The sequence below is a fragment of the Lemur catta genome, chromosome 10 (genome assembly GCF_020740605.2).
Source record: "Lemur catta isolate mLemCat1 chromosome 10, mLemCat1.pri, whole genome shotgun sequence".
Classification (NCBI taxonomy): domain Eukaryota; kingdom Metazoa; phylum Chordata; class Mammalia; order Primates; family Lemuridae; genus Lemur; species Lemur catta.
Genome location: NC_059137.1, coordinates 35720625 through 35740977, shown reverse-complemented (window position 1 = coordinate 35740977; position 20353 = coordinate 35720625). Strand labels below are relative to the sequence as shown.

Below are 20353 nucleotides of genomic sequence, written 5' to 3'. Positions count from 1 at the left end.
TTCCACATTTTGGCTACAATGAATGATCCTACAAACATTTGTGCACACCTTTTGTGTAGACTTATGTTATCAATTATCTCGGGTCTATATCTAGGAGTAGAATTGCTGGGTCATATGGTAACTCTATGTTTAACTTTTTGAGGAACTGCCAAACTGTTTCCCAAAGTGGCTGCATTATTTTACATTCCCACCAGCAGTTTGAATGTTCTAATTTCTCCACATCCTTGCCAACTCTTGTTATTGTCTTTTATTATTATAGCCATTGTAGCAAGTGTGAAGTGGATGTATTAACTTTTTAAATGTGATAATGATATAGTAGCCATGCATACTACTAGAGATACACATTGAAATATTTCTAGATAAATGATATGATGTCTGCAGTCTTTTCAAAATAATATAAGGCAGCCATGAGGACAGTAGGTGGAAGTACAGATGAAATAAAATTGTCAGTCTGGTAACTATTGAACCCGGACAATGAGTACACATGGGCTCATTATATAGTCTCTCTATATCTGTGTTTAAACCTTTCCATAACAAATACTAAAATGTACTCTAACATTACAAACATTATTTCATACATTTTTAAACCCTAGAAAATAACATATCTATTACATTATTTCACTCATCAATATTGCACAAATATTATGGCAGTTCAGGAATTTTTTTCTAAAATTTGAAAAAATTATGCCTAATAAAAGTATCAATTTTATATTAATTTTAAGTCCTGTAACTAAATAGCAGATTTTCAAGGTTACATATTTACGCTAGTTAACATAAAACCTCATTAGCCACAAAGGTGAAAAATCAAATTTATTGGTATTCAACTCCAATGTATATAAAGAAATAAATTCATAAGAGTAACTGCAAATACAGTATTGTTCTTTATAACAATTGAGAAAGTTTTGTTTCTTTAACATAAGCTCAACGCTACAAAGGAGTCAACTCTCAACTATCTCCAGTAAAAGCTAAAAAATAAGCCAATAGTTTAAAGGTGTATTCATTTTCCTCAATTTTTTCTTTTACAAATTGCCATTTGACCAAATCACAGAAAAGACAGATCAGCAATTTTTAACTTTTCTAGCATTAGAGGGAGTAAGAAGCTCCACCTGGTTGAATTTTCTTGGTAACAGTTGATCCAACAAATGATTTTTATGTTAACCACATGTACCAAAACAATTCCAAAATATAATATGCATTTCTATGCTTTATAAGTCATTAAATTCAAAGTAATTTTAAACTTTTCATGATACATAAATATCATCAACATCAATTAAAACTCTGATACTTTATTTTGATGCTTGCTACTGTAAAATCAAGGGAGAACTAGACATTTGCTTTCATGGAATTTCAGGCTCTTGGTTTTTCTCTTCAAGAATCTACTTTAAGCTCTGGCTTGCCAGTGAAGGCTTTCTCCCCTGGTGGGTTGAAGGTTTCTCTGCCTCTTCCTTCAACTCACCTCTCAGCCTACTGGACTGGACACACTGAATCGAATGAATGCCTACTGCTTCTTCATTCCTGGCTAGCACAAATATCCAAACCCCTTGATTCTAGAATTGCTACATCCTGCATTGTGCCAAGTATGAAGATCAACAGATTGGCTATGTTGGGCATTGCACTACCTACTTAACGGGTAGGTATGTTTTAAAATTGTAAGATAATGAGAACCTTAATGATAAAAGTAATAAGAGATCAACCTTCCTGTTTCATGAGTAAAGCCCAGGAAGATTAAGTGACTCATCCAAGGTCACAGGGTTGTTTAGTGGCAGAAAAGATATTTATAGTCAGAACTGCTGGTTTCTAGTCCAAGTGCTTTTTGCACTACTACATCAACACTCACATGCTACAAGATTATCATGCTATGAAGTATGAACTAATAATACCATTTAAGGGAGTCAAATTTTGCTCTAATTCTTTAAATCCATGGACATTGGTCCTTCTAGGAATAAGACAACAAAACCCTAAAATCTGATTTCTGCTAGATTAACTTGTATTAAAGTAGCACTAGCTTTACCACAGGTACTTGCTTTCTTCCTGAACATGGAGGCATTGAACTCATAGGAATCAATAACATTTAAACCAAACATAAGATAAAACTTTCTTGCAGAACCACACATAATGCTTACAGCTAACAGTTTGGGGTAGGGCATACTTTAAAACAGACTGTCTCACAGAATTTAAAACATTTAATTGGCAACTAACCTATTAATTTTAATTCTTCTCTATTAAGTTATAACAGAAAGACACATCTATCCTTTCAACTGAGTTCTGCTTGTACCATGAGATTCTGAAAGTCTGCAAACAGGCATAGATACTAATACTTACTTGAATAGTTTACAAGTTTTTGTTCAGGATAACTTTAAAGCCCTATGTACAGAGCCTTGTTGATGACAATCTTTAAAGCACATGTTCTCAAAATGAAGTCCCCAGGCTTTAAAAAATTTTGGTATTGGCCAGGCGTGGTGGCTCACGCCTGTAATCCTAGCACTCTGAGAGGCTTAGGCAGGCGGATCGTTTGAGCTCAGGAGTTCGAGACCAGCCTGAGCAAGAGCGAGACCCTGTCTCTACTAAAAATAGAAAGAAATTAGCTGGACAACTAAAAATATACAGAAAAAATTAGCCGGGCATGGTGGCGCATGCCTGTAGTCACAACTACTCAGGAGGCTGAGGCAGAAGGATTGCTTGAGCCCAGGAGTTTGAGGTTGCTGTGAGCTAGGCTGACACCACAGCACTCTAGCCCGGGCAACAGAGTGAGACTCTGTCTCAAAAAAAAAAAAAGAAAGTCTTCCTAATAGTCTAGAAGTTCACCATCCTACCTCCGGCCACTCTACTCCTCTAGCCACTCATGTCCTTACTGCTCCTTGAATACAGCAAGTATACTTCTGCCTCATCAAGGAGAATTTCCATTCAAATTTCAGTATCAACTGTTTATACCTTCTGGGTAAAGCAAGATACACTAGACAAAAAATTGTCTGTAATAATGCAGAAGTGATCACAGAGGGGGCACCCACAATGATGAATCACCGAAATATGAAGATATGTACACATTACATTTGAACAAAGACAAGTATGTATGATGCACTGGGATTAGGTAATTCTTCCAAATAATGGAACCATGCTTTCCAGTCTGTCCATCTAATTCCCCTAATCATATCTCTAATCATCAAGAAACAAATAATTTTCCTCTGTGAACTCCCTAGCTCACTCAGACTGTTCTCAATGGAAGGGAAACTGGGCAAAAAATATTATTTTCCAACTCATGATGAGTTAAGAGCAAACACAGATCTAGATTGTGTTAATGAAATGCAAACTTTAATCACAGCTTTGAAATCACGTTGACATCAGGTTATCAGTTTTATAGATCATCTACTCATGTAATCCTATACAAGTTCTGTGAAAACATGGATCCTGGAAACTGCCAATACTCACCGGATAAATTAATGCACATTTACTGTATAGCTAAGAATGGAATGAAACAGCAAAACAAGTTAAAATACAGATAAATCTAAATAACTATTACCAATTGGCTACATAATTACATGGAACATTTTAAAAAATCATTCTCAAAAGAAAATGTGTAATATATAAAAATAACATTAATAAAAATCCAGATTATATTTACAAAGAAAAAAAGTAAAGAGGGTGGAGACGCATAGATGTATTAAAGCTTGTCTCAAAATTATGAGGACTCAAAAGAGACTATTTAGCTCTGCCTCTGACAACTGGAGAAAGTTTAAAAGCCTTTTTAAAATCCACATGGACCAATAACACATGAAAAGATGCTCAAAATCATTAGGCATTAGGGAATGCAAATCTAAATCCCAAGGGGATACCAATTCACACCCTTAGGAGGGCTATAATCAAAAAGACAGATAATAATAATTTTTGGCAAAAATGTAGAGAAATTAGAAACCTCATACATTACTGGTGGGAATGTAAAATGGTGCAACCACCTTGGGAAATAGTTTGGCAGTTCCTCAAAAGGTTAAACATTTGACCCAGTAATTCTACTCCTAGGTAGGATAGATGTGTATATGTATATATATAAATGTATATATGTATGTGTGTATGCAAGAGAAATGAAAACATGTCCACATGTCCATGTACACAAATGTTCATAACAGCATTATTCATAATTGTCCAAAAGTGGATGTAACCCACATGTCCATTAATTGATGGATGGATAAATAAAATGTGGTATAGACATACAACTAATATTGCTTGGCCATAAAAATGAATGAAGAACTGACATGTTACAACTCAGATGAACCTGAAAACACTATGCTAAGTGAAAGAAACTACTACAGTCCATAAAAAAGTACATATAGTATGATCCCATTTATATAAAAGGTCCAAAACAAACAAATCTATAGAGGCAGAAAGTAGATAGTTGGTGCCTCGGGCTGAGGTGGGAGAAAATGGAGAGTGACTGCCACTAGATAGGAGATTTCTTTTCGGGGAGATTAAAATGCTCTGGAATTAGCAGTGATGGTTACACACTGTGAATACACCAAAATATCAAAAACCATTGAACTGCATACTTTATTTAGGTAAACTGTATGATAAGTGAATTTATATTGCAATAAAGCTGTTAAATTTTTTTAAGAAGAATGAGGTAGTGGGCACAATGGGAGACTTCTAGAGGACTTCTAAAATTCTATTTCTTGACCTGCCTGGTAGTTACACAAGAGTGTTCACACTGTGATGATTCACTGGGCTGCAAACTTACAAAATATGCATGTTTCTATATGTATTTCACATGTCAAACAAAGGTTTTAAAAAAGAATAACTAGATCTATAAATACTGACTTGGAAAGAGATCCAAGATATAAAGTGGGGAAAAAACAAAGTTTCAAAACAATACACATAGTTCCACTTTTTGTAAATTTATGCACACACATGTATGTATTATATAGTTAAAAAACACTACATGAATATGCACATACCTGTTCTCATTGATCTCTGCAGAATTCAAATAATGGGACTTTTTACTTTCTCTGACACGTATTTCCGTAACATTTGAATTTTTTGCAATAAGTATTTTCGTAATGAGAAGACAATAAATGTACACATTTAAAAAAATTTTAAGAAGGTACATAGAAAGAATTGAATAAGAACAGAAATTCCTGAATTAGTATACAACTATACAGAAATAATAAGTCTAAGAATAGATTCCTTAGAAGACAATCATTTAAAAAATAATACAAGCAACTAATTTGATTGCTTACTACTATATGTATATATATATATATATATATTTACAATAATCTGGAAATCACATACTTTTCGACTATTCAAAATCATGAAGAAAAAATTTAGATGTTTACCTAAAATTTTCAGGATTATTTTGAGTATACATATTCAAAACAGTTTGAGTATCACTGAATTAAGCAGAGTAATTATGCAGCAAGAGAAAACAGCCCAGTGCAAGGAAGCAGCAGCTCTGAGGTGTGGGGTCTGAAAGAAGAGCATGATCCTCTGTGGGCCTCTTTCCTCACCATGACAATAAGGAGGCTGAATCATGATTCTGCTGTTCTCTGTTTCAAGAGTCACTAACGGGGTGGGTCAGGGCACTTAGGATGTGACATCTCTACAAATAATAACATCATTAGCAGCAATAATATTAATAAAACCTACTGCAGTTTTTTGAATGATTAATGAGCACTTACATACATCATCTCTATACCCAAATGCCTGCCACTCTCACAGAAGGTAATTTGTGGACACACACCAAAATGGTACTTGTCACCACCTCTGGGACTGCAGTGGAGAGAGAAGTAAGAATGGAGGGTACATCAGTCAGGGTCCCAAAAGTAAAGAAATGGTAAACATAAATTAGAATAATCTGAGGAGGGTTTATTTATAAAAGAAATAATTACAAAGTTGGGGGGTAGAGCCTACAGAAACCAGGACTAGCAAAAATAGAACAATTATTGCTCCTAGAGACCACAAAATAAGACAGGAGACAGAGATTTCTAGCATCCAGGTAATATAATGCAGACTACCCTGAGAGGCGAGGGGTTAAACAACATAACCTCCTCTCCTCTGGCCCTTCAATCCAGACAGCCTGGATGTTCTTTATCTGGGGCAAAGAGCCAGGTAGAAAAGAGTACAGGATGGATCTGGAGAACTAAATAGAAGATATACAGCCCAGATTTCTTTTAACTTTATATAAAATTAAATACACAAGTAAAAGTACAATCTCTTCATTAAAAAGTAAAATGTTACACAGAAAGCTTAAAGTCCCATCCTCCATTATCCTGGATCCTCCTCCTTTCCACAAGTAATCATCTACGTTATTCGTTTGATAGGGTTTATTGTTGATCTTTTTCTAGATAGAGAGACACACCACAATAAAATACAAAAAATTGTTTAATGGCATGCTATTTGTTTAACATGAATGGCATTACTTTTTCCATCATTTTTAGTTAAGTTAGAAAATAATGCTCAAGAAGCCAAGATGGATGGGCTTGATTCTCCTCCAGATTATTTATACTCTACCTCAGTGGCTCTCAGAATATGCCCTTCCCCCTCAGCTGCATTAGCATCACCTAGGAATTTGCTTAAAATGCAAATTATCAGGCCCCACCCACTGACGTGAATCAAAAGCTCTGGTGGTGCTGCCCAGCTTTTAACAAGCCCCTCATGTGATTATTATGTATACTGAAGTCTGGAACCACTATTCTATCTCGTGGCTACTCAAAACATGCTCCATCACCTGGGTCCTTGCTAGAAATTAGCATTTTAAAAGATACCCTAGCTCTACCACAGAGCCATAAACCATAATCCCAATCCATATTGCCCTGCACCCATCCATACAGTGTCTAGGAGTGTTTGCTGCAGATGGGAGGTGGGGGAGGACAGCAGAAAGAGCAGTGGTTTTAATCTCTTTGAATATGAATCTATCACTTATCAGTCCTGTGGGGAAAACATCAGCACTGCATGTCCTAGTTAGAGCATGTTAGCAGTGTCATCCTTGTGTGTGACAGACTACACATAACTACCATTAAATCACTTTAGAAATGTATTACTCTTAGATGTCAGTGTTACATTCTAAGCTTTTTTTTTAAATAAGTGAATTTCAATTTTAACCCCAGGCATAATAAAATGACCAGGACTAACTTAACCTTTGTTTGTATGCTAATATTGTGGTGGAATCCTTCACCTTGAAACAAACCACAGGGATATACCTTACCTTCTTCTCAACAAGGACAACTTTACCAACACCTTCAAGTGTTATCTACGCCCCACCTCCATACAGCTTGAGGGGAGAGAAAAATGTTTCCAGAATTTCACCTTTAACTTCCTGCTGCCTCCCTCAAAGGCCATAGATTTTCTTATATTTCAAAACCTGGACTCTGAGGCCCCTGCCTCTGCCTCTCTCCCTTTGCTGCTCTTATTTTCCTCCACTGAGTCTCAGGTGGAGGAACTCCACCAGGAACATGTCAACTCCCCCAGGAAATCTACAGATGAACTACACATACACTTGTGCCTAGGAATCATACAGTTTCACTGCTCAATCCTGACTCAGCCTAACACAACGATCTGTTTTTTTAAGGCACTTCCAGTTTCACTTCTAGCTTTTCCAGGCTTCCGTCCTGCCCCGATGCAATACACCACCCCTCTCAGCTCCCCAGACTCAGGAAGTAGCACGGTCAATTCTGTAGGGCTCATACCCAATTTGATTTGCCTTTCTCTTCTTTTTTTTTTTTTGAGACACAGTCTCACTCTGCTGCCCAGACTAGAGTGCCGTGGCATCAGCCTAGCTCACAGCAACCTCAAACTCCTGGGCTCAAGCAATCCTCCTGCCTCAGCCTCCCGAGTAGCTGGGACTACAGGCATGTGCCACCATGCCCTTGCCTGTCTCTTCTTAAAGCAATCATGGAATTAAAATTTCTAAAGCCCCCTTTCAATTTGCTAACTTTTCTTCCATAAAAACAAGGGGTTCTAGTAGAGCCTTAAAATAAATTCCAGCCTTGGATTTTTAATTACACAGCATCAGGAAAAATAATATAACCATTCTAACCAAACAACTTGATTTCAAAAGAAAATATGTTTACATCTCAAATGTACTATAAAAAGATTCTGGTATGGTAAAATTAGTTTGATTTCTACTCCCACCCCACCCCTTTTTAAACTTCTCCAACACAGCTCCAGAACAGCTTGTTAAAATCACTCCTAAGCCAGTAGTCCCAGCTACTCAGGAAGCTAAGGTGGGAGGATCCCTTGAGCCTAGGAGTTCAAGGCTAGCCTGGGAAACATAGCCAAGCTCTGACCCCATCTCTTAAAAAAAAAAAATCACTTCTGTCAATTGAGACAGGATTCATTTCTTAAAAAGATTTTGTTCCACCAAAAGTTAGACTCAAAATAGGTAAAGTAATGGCTGGGTACGGTGGCTCACACTTACACTCCTAGCACTTTGGAAGGCTAAGGAAGGAGGATCACTCGAGGTCAGGAATTCAAGACTAGCCTGGACAATACAGCAAGACTTCATCTCTACAAAAAAACAAACAAAAAAAATTAGCCAAGTGTGGTGGCATGCACCTGTAGTCCCAGCTACTCCGGAGGCTGAGGTGGGAAGATGACCTGAGCTGAGCAGTTGAGGCTGCAGTGAACTGTGATCGGACCCTACATTCCAGCCCAAGTGACAGAGTGCGACCTTGCCTCTTTAAAAAAAAAAAAAAAAAAGTACAATATTATCTAAACATTCTAGAGTTAAATTCTGACCAATTTTGATGGCAACACAGGGTTCATGAGTTGCACATAAATTCACTTTAAAAAGTCAAGTCTTTTTTGACTTGTTGCCTTGCTTTTTTTTTTTTTATTTTGGTTTTTGTTTCTTTTTTAAGTATATAATGGTAGTTTTTACTTAAAGCTTAAAAATATCATTATAGAATAGTAAAAATTTCTGTTTTCAACAATATATGCATAGTTTTAATAGAAACACTGGGAAATTAGGTCACAAGAATTCCTGACTCATATTCTTTCTATTAGCAAAGATAGTCAACAATGTCTTCCTTAAGAGCCCCAAACATATTAAACTTTAGATATATTCTAAGGTTAGGATCTTTTTTTTGAGACAGAGTCTCACTCTGTTGCCCGGGCTAGAGTGCCGTGGCGTCAGCCTAACTCACAGCAACCTCAGACTCCTGGGCTCAAGCGATCCTCCTACCTCAACCTCCCGAGTAGCTGGGACTACAGGCATGCACCACCATGCCCAGTTAATTTTTTCTATATATTTTTTTTCAGTTGGGCCACTAATTTCTTTCTATTTTTAGTGGAGACAGGGGTGGGTGGGGGGGTGTCTCACTCTTGCTCAGGCTGGTCTCAAACTCCTGACCTCGAGTGATCCACCCACCTCGGCCTCCCAGAGTGTTAGAATTACAGGCGTGAGCCACCGCGCCCGGCCCTAAGGTTAAGATTATTAAGAAATTCAAAATACTGAGTATATATAAACTCTTCCATTATCTAGATTAATGAGAGTTTTTATCCTGACTGTGGAGAAACAATGTCTTCCTCCTGTGAATTATTAATAATTTCATATTATTTAGTAATTTTGAAAAAAGGAAAATTCATTTTTCCTTTCTAGGTATCCAAAAGCAAAGCAGGAGAAAAAGATAGAGTTGGTAGCGCTCAACTAAAAAATGGGCCATATTCCAAAAGTCTGTAAGTACTATACCTGGTTTTGACCTAGAACCCCATTTTGTCATAGAACAAATGGTGGTTCCCAGGATGGCCCAACAATGCCTATTAAGCCCACAATATAGTTGAGATAATATTAGAAACACCATCTACAACTGCTCATGAGAAAATTTGCTGAATGTCAGATTACAACTTTAGGCCATGCATAACCTACCTAATGATAGAGAAAGTTAAACAAGCATTCCAACTGATTTTGAGGCAGTTCATTTGGGAACCACTACGCTAGATTATCTTCCTCAAATAATCCACTGTCTCGGACAGCATTAACATAACACTAGGCTCGCCCAGCTGATGCCTGGAACGTTCATATACTATGCTACTAAATTAAGGGATATATATCTATGCTTTAGCTAGTGCCAAATCAGAGTATTATGGAAATTAAAAGAAAAAGTCTAACACCCATTCTTCCTCTGACTGGGGGAGAGGGAGGACCCATATGCACAAAAAGGGGGGTTTCAGAAGTTCCTCTAAGCAGAGTTGAATTTTTCCTCAAGAAGTTTTGTATTTGCTTAAGTGTCCAAGCACTCAGTTAAGATCTAACATTGAGAATCACAGAACACGGGAGATTGTCTAAGAAGCAATTTAAACATGCCGATTTAAAGTGAACCCACAGCCAGGCACAATGGCAGAACTACATACAGTCCCAGCTACTCAGGAGACTAAGGCAAGAGGACAACTTGATCCCAGGAATTGAGTTCAGCCTGGGCAATATAGCAAGATCCCATTTTTGAAAATAAAATTAAAATAAATACATAAATTAAGAATAAAGTAAAGCCACTCCAATGCAGGCACTCCTATACTCCTGATATAAAAAAGTAACAAATTATTTAAAAAATCAATTTAAAAAAATCCTAACAGTAATTCAAAACTTAAAAAAAAAAAGTATTTCTCAGGAGAGTCAAGGGTTAAATTAAAGACTACAAATTTTCTTCAGTAGCTAAAACAATGATCAACTTTGTTTATATTCTGTCTTTTGTTACCAACCTTAACTGCCGAGCTTTCTGAGGCTATCTGTCAAGTGACATGCAATAAAGCATGATGGCTAAAAATACAAATTCTGGAACTAGACTGTCTGGGTTCATTATCCCAGATAACAAAACACTCTTAATAGCTGTATCATCTCTAGCAAGTCATCTAACTTCTGTGTACTCCAGTTTCTACATCAGCTCAATAAGTATAATAGTAATATCTACCTTAGAGGACTATAGTGAGGATTAAATGAATTAATCCACATAAAGTACTTAGAACAGAGTCTCAATATAATTAGCACACAATAACTGACCACTATTATCTAGATATTAAAAAAACAAGTAGATTCCAGGAATATGAACATAATGGGAATTTTTTTTTTTTTTTTTTGAGACAGAGTCTCACTCTATTGCCGGGGCTAGAGTGCTGTGGTGTCAGCCTAGCTCACAGCAACCTCCAACTCCTGGGCTCAAGTGAATTTCATGCCTCAGCCTCTTGAGTAGCTGGGACTACAGGCATGTGCCACTACGCTTGGCTAACAAATTTTTAGTAGAGACGGTCTCGCTCTTGTTCAGGCTGGTCTCCAACTCCTGAGCGCAAACGATCCTCCCACCTCGGCATCCCAGAGTGCTAGGATTACGGGCGTGAGCAACCATGCCCTGCCGAAAAAAAAAATTTTTTTTAAAGAAAGTAAGATTTAGAAAAGAGGAAACAAAAGAAAAGCAACTGAAGGAAGATAAGCATTCCAAGCTGAAGTAATAAGCAAAGGAACAGAAGTAGGAAAGTCATACAATGTGGGCAACAAGGTATTCTGTTTCCCTAGAGAATAATATTCATGAGGAAGAATAGTAGAGATTAGAATAATTAAGATCCAAGTATGCTGGCCTTGAATGCCAGACCAAAAATACGGCTTTTCCTTAGAAGGTAGCCACTTAAATATTTGATCTGATTAGATCTGTGCTTTAGCAAGGTTAATTATCAAGGTTATCAAATTACCACTTGGGGCTGGGTGTGGTGGCTCACACCTTTAATACTAGTACTGTGGGAGGCCAAGGAAGAAGGATCATTTGAGGCCCAGAGTTTGAGACCAGCCTGGGCAATACAGCAAGGTCTCATCTCTGCAAAAAACAAAAAAATTAGCCCAGTGTGGTGATGCACATGCCTGTAGTCCCAGCTACTTGGGAGGCTGAGGTAGGAGTATCACTGCACTCCAGCCTGGGCAAGAGAATGAGATCCGGTCTCTAAAAAAAAAAACAAAAACAAAAACAAACAAACAAACAAAAAAACACGAGTATTAATTCAATTTTTACATTCTCTGCCATCTTATTAAGGGCTAGCAATTCCAAAAAAAAACACGTGTTCTGCTACAACGCACTGTCAAAATCTATCACTGACCAGTTGCATATTTGAATAATCTCTGAAATTCTCAATGTGCCTAGTATATAGTAGGCATTCAATAAATATTTACCAAATCATTACTTTTAGTGGCCACCAGAGAGCAGTGAAATAGAAATAAGGGTTAATCTCCCCCCAAAATATACATTATAAATGAAGGAAATGAAGTAGCCTAGATAACAATTTACATTTAAGCTAAAAGTCACTGCTGATCAACATACTTGACTAAAAACAGGTAGTAAAAAAAAAATCAACCTTATTCTTCATCAAAAGCAGATAAAATAGATTCTTATGTACTCTCAAATCTCATAAAATTTAGCTGTCAAATTGGTACAGCCTTTTCAAAGAATTATTTGGGTGGTATCTTTTTAATGGACTCTCCAGCAGCCTTATGTGGAGATAAATTTAAGGTCAGATTCCTCAAACCAGAACAAAATCATGCTAGACAGTAAGAATAAAGGTCCAACTCCTGACTTGACTCCAGGTAATGAGAGGAAGGGTCAGCTTTCAGTAGCAGTAGGTTTCCATGGAGTATACACTATCTACCTGTACACCACAGATGTCAGTGCCATTAATACATACAGCAACAAAAAGGGCCCTTTCCCCTCTCCCTATGGATTCCTGGAGTTTACTGTCCTAAAGTATAAAGATCACCTTTTGCAATCAATTGTTTGGTACATTTCTTTATGAAAAACAACAGCAGCAGCAGTTTGAGATACTAGTAACAAGTAATATAGTAATATTTATTAAGAAAAAAAGTTTTTACTAAAATATTGCCAACAGAGCTCAGAAGAACATCATAACATAAAATGGTTGATAAGAGTTTATTATGCACATATCCCCAGATTAATTGATTTTTATTCCCTAGTGGCAGTGGGGGAAATCAGCTTTCCAAAAATGTCATTCAGTACTTACTTGAAAAAAAGATTAGTGGGTGCATCCCCCAGAGAGTAAGCAAGTTATATGTCTGGCTTTCTTGGGCAATCATTCTGGCAATACAAACATAAAGCAAAGTAGACCCAGATTTGTACATACCTTCTTCTAAAGTATTTTTCAGCTAGAGTTTCAAACTTAAAAAAAAGAAAAAAAAAGTTCCAAGCTCAATCTTATGCTTTTTTACAGCTTCAACTATCTTGCAAGTATTAGAATTCAAAACTCTTAAATGTATTCACTTAAACATGTTCCTGTCAGCATTACCAACAACTCTCCATGATCCACTTTTGGTACTGTCTCCAGATGATTTTTAATCCCCGCCTGACTTCTCCTTACCAACAAGTACTTGGATACCATCTTTACCCTGCCTGCCCCCATTACTTGATTGTGTTTAGGGAATTATAATTACAGTGATCCCGCCTTTAGAACATCCTCAGAACACAAAGCCTCTTTGTATGGTTGGGGGTGGGAGGGTGCCTTCCAGGCTCCACAGTAAAGGGTGAGTGGTGGCAACAGACAAGAGGAACTGGAGTCGCTAGGGTGGCTCTCAGTTCTAGCTGAATATCATTTGTGGGTTTACTTGTGAGCGACTAGCCAGGGTTCTATTCAGCCTCTGCACCCATTCCCATAAGCCAGGGGGGTAGGAACAGGGCCTATCCTGACAGATGGGCACAATCACCAACAAGCCTAGGAAGACCAGGGGGCAGAAGGAAGCAAGAAATAAGGGAGAAATGCAAGCAATAGCTGTCCAGAAGTGCACCCCTCTGCACTGCTCTCAGGACCTCAGGTAATGAAGTTTCTGACAAGGAAGGCTATCACCCAAATAAATCAGTGGTTAGCATTACTGGCACCCAGTAGATGCTCAAAATATGCATTGAGGTGGCAATAAAAAACTATGTAGAAAGACAAATCTATTTTAAGAAATGTTTTTAAACAAAATACACCAAAAGCCAAATGAAAAATACTTTTTCTTATGAGAGTCCCAACTCCTCTCTACTTGCAAAAGTGATTATGAAATGAATACCTGTTTTACTTTCAGCCTACTCTACTTCAGTTTAGGCTAAGAAACTGCTCACTTTTTAGTTCTGTGATAAAGCAGGTTTCAACAGATCAGCAAGCATCATCTGCAGACAGTGAAGTCAAAGGTGCTGAAGGAAAACGGATGGAGAGGTATTCAATTCAAGGAACATCCCAAAAACACTACAGAATGCCCTGCTACCTAACTGCTTGCTACTCTTTTTTCCATGCATATATTTCTTCCTCTTATCACTACTTCTTTCCATTTTTCTTTCAATAGTAAAGTGATTAGTATATACATCAATACTCAAAATCTCTCACTCTCTTATTTCCATACATATTTTGTCACAAAAGCAGAAAATGTCTTTCTATATCATGAACTACTGATAAACCCTAGTATAATCCCATCATTCTACTCCTCCACCTGCCCAACATCACTTAAGTTTTCTAAGCAGTCCCAAGAATAACACTAATATCCATTTAGGCAGAACAGGAAAAAAATTGAAACCACTGTGGGTAAGGTCTATAGGTATGAACTGCTTATTCTCCCTATGTGGACATAAGGCTATTTTTGTTAAACATTTTTAGTTTTTTATATATATGTATAATTTCTTTAAAAAAAATCTTTTAAGACAGCAGCAAAAGCAAAATGGAACTCTCTATCCATCACCCTCAATCATGTTTTAAAATAGTAATAAAGACTACAGAAACCACTTCAAATGTACCTCTCCCTTGAGTCCCCAGAACAGCACTCATCCATGACTACTATTATGAAAAACATGCTGCCATTATTTGCAAAAGCAGTAGGAAGTCCAGTCTTGTCCTTGGTTCGCACTGTCGCCCCCTCTCTCCAAGAAAAAAATGAAACAGCAGGAAGTGTAAACAACCACTTAATGGAAAATACAAATGGGTAAATATTTTCAAAATTGGCTAAAAAGCCTCAGGTCTTCAGAAATTCAGGAATGCTAGTGTAGGGGGAAATAGGAAGAGAAAAATAACATTGCATTTGCCCCTCAAAGTGAGCAGTGTAAGAATACAAGAGCAAATGTGGCACACAGCTACTTCCACGCCTTCGCTTACCACAGATACTTTTCTCTTTTTATGATTTCTCTCTCATTGTGTCTTTCCATAAATAATGGTATTTTCTAAATAGTTTATTCTGTACATATTTCTCCAGCCTCATCACAAAGTTTACAATTTTAAGCTGACCTCTTTGGTTCAGCTGAGCATGGTGATGAAAATCCCTTCCCATGAAAAGCACACATGGAGAACTCTTTTGGAGCTCCTGGACCAGCACCAATCCAGTCCTCATTGCAGATCCCACAATAAGTATGGATGACACAGTTACAGCTGGACCAACAGTTCCAAAGCTGCAGGGCTGTGCTAGTTCGTAGAGCACCTTTGTGAGAATTATAAAAGGTGCCCCTTCTCTAAGAGGGCCCAGTTCCATACCAGTGCTCCTCTTGTTAAGAGGAGCACCAAATGGATTTCCACCTTCACTTATTACCCAAAACAGGTATCCTTGTGCTGGGCACAACCTAATCAGTGCTACACAGCAGCCCTGCTAAAAAGTGTAGCTGGGGCATCACTGTACCTCCAAAGTGGGTTTCCAGAAAGGAGAACCTCAACAAACAGGCATTTCACAACTTTCAGTATCAGAAAGCCTCATGTTTGTTAATACAAATTCATTCCTATACATTCCTACTGCAAAAAAGGTCTACAGATAAGGAAAACTAGCAAATTTTGGAGAAAGGAAAACTTCCATCTTGAGGGATAATCAGTTGTTTCCTAAGACCCTAATCTTTGACCCCAGGTTCAAATAACTAAACCTAAAATACATGTCATAAGCTAAAATACTAAAACAATCGCTATCATCTGCAAAGGCATGAACCATATTTCTCTCAAAAAAAGGGATGACCTTTATCTCTGGGGGGTTACCTGCTCCAAATTTGCTAATTTTCCTTCTCTGCTAGACCCTTTTTGCTCCTATCCTAACTATAAAATCACATATACTGAAAAATGTGGCTAAAGTTTATAAAACCTGACAAACAACCCTGATAGGTGGTAGGCCCTTTAGCTACCTGCATGAAAACAAAAGGAATTGATCATCTGGATTAAGAAGGGTATGGCATTCAACCCTACCTATCTCTTATGCTCCACAAAAGACCTAACTATCACATGGATCCAAATCCCATCCCAGTCATCCAAGGAGGGATAACAGAGGGCAGCATGAGGAGAGCCTGAGGGCTAGGCTGGGGCAAAGCTAAGACAGTGGTTCTCAAACTTTAGTGGACATCAGAATCTACTGGGAAGCTTTCTCAGAATAAGAATAATCAGAATAATAATCCTAGAGAATTTGTTTTGACAAAGCTCAAACTCTGACCTAGGTCCTCTAGAAAGTTTAGAAATACTGGGAAATCCTCAACATCCATCAGCAGTTCCAAAATAGAAGTCATCCATGGAAAAACTAGATTTAGCAGGTCAGAAAGGGGTGAAAAGATCACCAGCTGGCACAACTATGCTGGGCTGGAGCCTGTAGCTAGAGTTCCATTATTATGGGACAAAAACTTCATGTTCTATAAACAAAAAATTTTTTTGCATATGAGAAATATTTCAAATATCTGATAAATATTTAGAATACATTGAATATCTCTGTACCCTATACCTAACATTAGCAAATCTTAATTTGCAATTACCTGATTCAGATTTTATAAAGTAATAGAATAGTGCAGGCATAAATAAAGCCCTCTGCATACCCGTGTCCAATCCCATTCCTCATCTTCTGTTCCCAGAGATAATCACTACTTTTAATTTGGTGTTAGTCATTCCTATGCATGTTTTTACACTATTGCTACACATGTATGTAGCCACAAACAATATTATTTTGCATGTTTTCAAATTTTATACATGTGGAAAGATTCTGTAAGAACTCTTCTATGACTTGCTCCCCCACTCCATATTATATTTTTGAGATTCATTCATTTTAATGCAAGTGGCTATAGTTTATTTTTCACAGTGCTATAACATTAAATTGAGTGGGTCTATCTAAAAATGTATGTATTCCCCTATTGGTGGACATTTAAGCTGGAAAGAGCATTCTTGTACTTTTTTTGTATTTATTTTCTTGGATAAGTGTGCAAGGATTTCTTGGGGTATATATCCAGAAACGAACATTTTAGGTAGATGGGTATGTCCACCTTCAACTAAACATCATTGTACTAATACTCTTCAAGCAGCTGTACCCGTTGACATTTCCACTAGCAGTATCTAAAAGTTTATTTTTCCCCACAACCTTAATAATACTCGGTTATTATGGCATTTAATTTTTGCCAATCTGGTGTGAAATGGTGTCTCACTGTTGTTCCAATTTGCATTTCCCTGATTATAAGTCTCTGACAAATAAATATTCTTGTTTCTTATACATATATGTCAAACGTATGTATTTGTTTCTTCTAGTTTTTTAGAAAAATCTAATTGATCTGGTCTGAATGGGATAGTCCTTCCCAAAGCACCCTGCCAACAGCCACCACAGCTGGAAAGCTGCTGTGCAGGAGGGCAGCAAGAAAATAGCTGATTTAAACAAGGAATCGTCTTGGACAAAGGGCCTTAATTAATGCATTTGCTAATTAGTCTTTCCCTTTCCCTCTTTTGTCAAACCTTACTTTCAAGACAACACTATAGGCACTAGAGCCAGCATTCTCAGAACAGGAGCAAGAATGAGTGGGTAGGGGTGCAAAAGCTAGAACGTTTCTGTAAAAGTCTAACTGTCCATACGCAAAAAAATGAAGTGATTGCAGACCAATACATATTATCAACCTTGTAAGCGACCATCCACCTCTAACAGACTCCTTTCAAACTCATCAAGTTTGGCTCCCTCTTTGAAACATCCCAATCTTTTTCTCTAGACTAAACACTGTCCCCCTCCCTTCAGCAACCCTTTCATCTCCCTTCCCCCACAATGACTGAATACCCTCTCCTTTTCCCTGTTCCATAGCTTCTATTTTCTAGCTCCACGGGACCCTCTTCACTGCTTGTAACACGTTACTCTCTTTTCCTTGCCTCTAGAACTGCGAGAACTCTCCCTCTTCCCTTTCCAAGATGTATCCACAGTTAAAAACAACCCACCTAATCACCCACCCCAAACAAAAACGGAAAACCCAAGCATTACATGCCAGGCAGGCGGGTGACTTGTCCCAATTCTCCCAGCTTCCTTCCCCTTGACGCCTGGGATAGTTCTTTCTCTGGGAGTTCTCCAAGTGTGGTAGGTCCGGACCACCTGGAAAAAACTCACATGGCCTTCTGTAGCATAAATGTCTTTACCAGGGCCATGTATGCATTTCTGGTTTTGGCATGAACAAAACTCGGGCTATTCAGTGAAAAAAGAAAAAAGAAAAAAGAAAAACACCTTACGGGCGTCTCCACAAAAGCGGGCAGGCCTCCCTCCCATAAATTCCAGCTGAATTGGTTTAGTCCGTGCAGTGGTGGGGAAGGTGGCCTGGCAGAGACCAAACGGTCCCCACGACAAGAAGTTTCCGAAGCTCTGCCCCACTCGCTCAAAAAATCCCTCTCCTCGACAGCACACCCCTCACAGGAGTCTCTCTCCTTGCGGCTCCTCAGGCTCCCAAATCAACCCCCTCTTCCTCCGTCCCACCCGCAAAAGATCTTTTCTCCAAAGCCAGCCCCAAAAAGGCTGGGTAGGTGTGCCAGGGACAAGGGCCTATCCCCCTCCTCCCTGATCAATCTCTCACGGTTCTCGGGGTGCTGGGGGCTCTGCCTCCTCCCAGCCCCCTCTGCTCCGGGCCCATGCCGGCCCACGGTGGCCCTGGGTCCCAGCCAGACTATGACTCTCGCCGACTATGTGACCTTGGGCAAGTCACTTCCCCCTCTAAGCCTCAGTTTCCTCCTCCGCGGAGCGGAGACCTAGAGAGGTCCTGCCCTGCCCACCCTGGGGGAGGGGGCTACCCACTGGTGGGAAAAGGCTTTGTGAGCGGCTCCGCGCGGCAGAGATGCAGGGCTCGCAGGGGCTCCCGGGCCGGACAAAGCTGACCCGGAGAACGCTCCTCCCCTCCACGGGGCCAGGCGGCTGGACCACACGCCTTCTGGCCCCCCACCCCCGGGACCAACCCACGCCCCTCCCCGCCTGGCCCGCTCCTGGACCCCGTACCTGCTCCCGGCGCTCGGCCGCAGGCGCCGCCACCCTGGGCGCCCGCCCGGAGAGGCCCGTGCCCCGGAGGGCTGAGGCGGTCGGCGACGGCGGGCTCGGGCCGGGGCGGCGGCGGCGGGGGGCGCGGGCGGCGCGGGGGCCCGAGCTCGGCGGGGCCCGGCCTGGGAGACGACGACTGAGGCTGAAAGTGCGCGGCAGCGGCGGCTGCTGAGGCGGCTGAGGCGGCGACCGCGGCGGCGGCGCTTCCGCTCATGGCGGGGCCGCGAGCAGCGGCTCCGGCTGCGACTCGACTCCGGCTCGGCGGGCGCTGGCTGGGCCCCGGCCGGCGGCGGCGGCAGCGACGGAGGCGGCTCCCGGAGGGGGAGGAGGCGGAGCCGGGAAGCGGCCGCGGCGGCAGCGGAGGGGGCGGGGACATGGAGGGGGCGGGGACACCGAGTCGCCGCCGCCAATGGGCGCTGGGTTCCTCGGTCGCGGCTCTCGGTTGGGCGGGCGGTGCTGAGGGGTATCCTCAGCCTCTGCCGCTCGCCGAGGCTGGGAGGCCGAGCGCCCGCCGCCCGCTGGGAGAGCCCCACTCAGGGGCTGCCCCGCCCCCGGCCCGCCTCCGGGGCGCGGCCGCGGGCCTCTGGGGCCAGGCCTCGCGCGACCCAGGCCGGGGCTGTGCCCAGGCTCCGCTGCACGGCTTCCTCCGGCGCCGGTGTTTCCCCCGCGTGTGTGGCGGGGGCTCGGTCCAGGCGGCTTCTGCTCGCCGGCGCGCCCACCCGCCGGCCTCCTTCCTCCCCCTCTCTCCCACACTGTACCCACAATCTCCTCTCCTCTCCCTCTCTTGGCTGTTTCCGCAAAGTTTTTCCCTTTCAGACACTTAGGAAAGAAACTCTCCGTTCTCTTCCTAGGCTGCGTTTCAGTGATAAATCAGTCCCCGCGGACTCAAAAAGGATAGCAGGGGCAGAAACGAAAGAGATGGAGTTGAGCTGTCTTTCCTGAATCCTGGAGACCCATCTTGAATTCTGAGCAGAAACCACCCTGGCTCTGCCCTGGCCTCTCGCCCTTTTCTCTGACTTTCTCTTCCTCTTTCTCACTTTAAATGCCCTTGTCGTTAAAAGACTTAGAGGAAACCATCCAGCCCAACTGGGCCTAGTCTCAAAATGGGGAGGTTGTGAGGTGAGGCAAGGCTTTTGA

The 20353-nt window shown here is 40.6% G+C and overlaps 1 protein-coding gene across 4 annotated transcripts in view; it reads right to left on the bottom strand.

Moving 5' to 3' along the window:
- The window catches only part of RNF38 (ring finger protein 38), a 119949-nt gene extending 100537 nt beyond the window's left edge, over nucleotides 1-19412 (bottom strand). For 2 of the 4 annotated variants that reach the window (XM_045562805.1, XM_045562806.1), the window contains exon 1: nucleotides 19178-19271. The gene's annotated coding sequence lies outside the window, so the exon portion shown is untranslated. Of the gene's footprint in view, nucleotides 1-18181; nucleotides 18260-19177 lie in introns of those variants that run through there. The other 2 variants (XM_045562800.1, XM_045562804.1) reach the window with 2 other exon arrangements.
- Nucleotides 19413-20353: the final 941 nt, after the last annotated feature.